At 44.6% G+C, this 514-nt stretch overlaps 1 non-coding gene across 1 annotated transcript; it reads right to left on the reverse strand.

Moving 5' to 3' along the window:
* Positions 1-203: 203 nt before the first annotated feature.
* Positions 204-275, reverse strand: Trnat-agu (transfer RNA threonine (anticodon AGU)). The gene has a single exon. It is a non-coding gene; the product is annotated as a tRNA-Thr (tRNA).
* Between the last annotated feature and the right edge of the window lie 239 nt (positions 276-514).

Raw genomic sequence — 514 nt, forward strand, 5'->3', positions numbered from 1 at the left:
TTAACCAATCTTTCAATGTCTCTGTTGGTACAGAGAGGATGATTATGGCATGGAAAGGAAAGACTGAAGTCTGTTGGCGAACTGCAGTATGCTATTTTTAAACACAACGAATCCCTAAGGTCAAATCAAACTATACGGTTATAGAGCAAGTCTCGAACATCAATGATGTATATATGCAGACTGAAGCGACGAATGGAAATTTGCACCAAGGCCAGGACTCGAACCTGGGTCTCCTGTTCACTAGGCAGATGCGCTAACCACTACGCCACCCTGGCAAAGTGGTTTTGCACAACTGCACAGAATATCCTTGCACATTTCCCTTCCCAGTCCAAATTTCCATTCACGCCTCAGCCCACTTCGTATTCCCCATAAAATCGAACAGCTTTGCAGAGGTTCTCCTACTGTAATTCGACGAGCAGCTCAACATGGAACGAAATGGACGACCCCGCCTGAAAGACAGGTGTAGTTAATTAAATCACACTACATGGTTCCAGTGACATATTCAAGTCGCAAA

This window comes from Schistocerca gregaria, chromosome 5, assembly GCF_023897955.1.
Source record: "Schistocerca gregaria isolate iqSchGreg1 chromosome 5, iqSchGreg1.2, whole genome shotgun sequence".
NCBI lineage: Eukaryota > Metazoa > Arthropoda > Insecta > Orthoptera > Acrididae > Schistocerca > Schistocerca gregaria.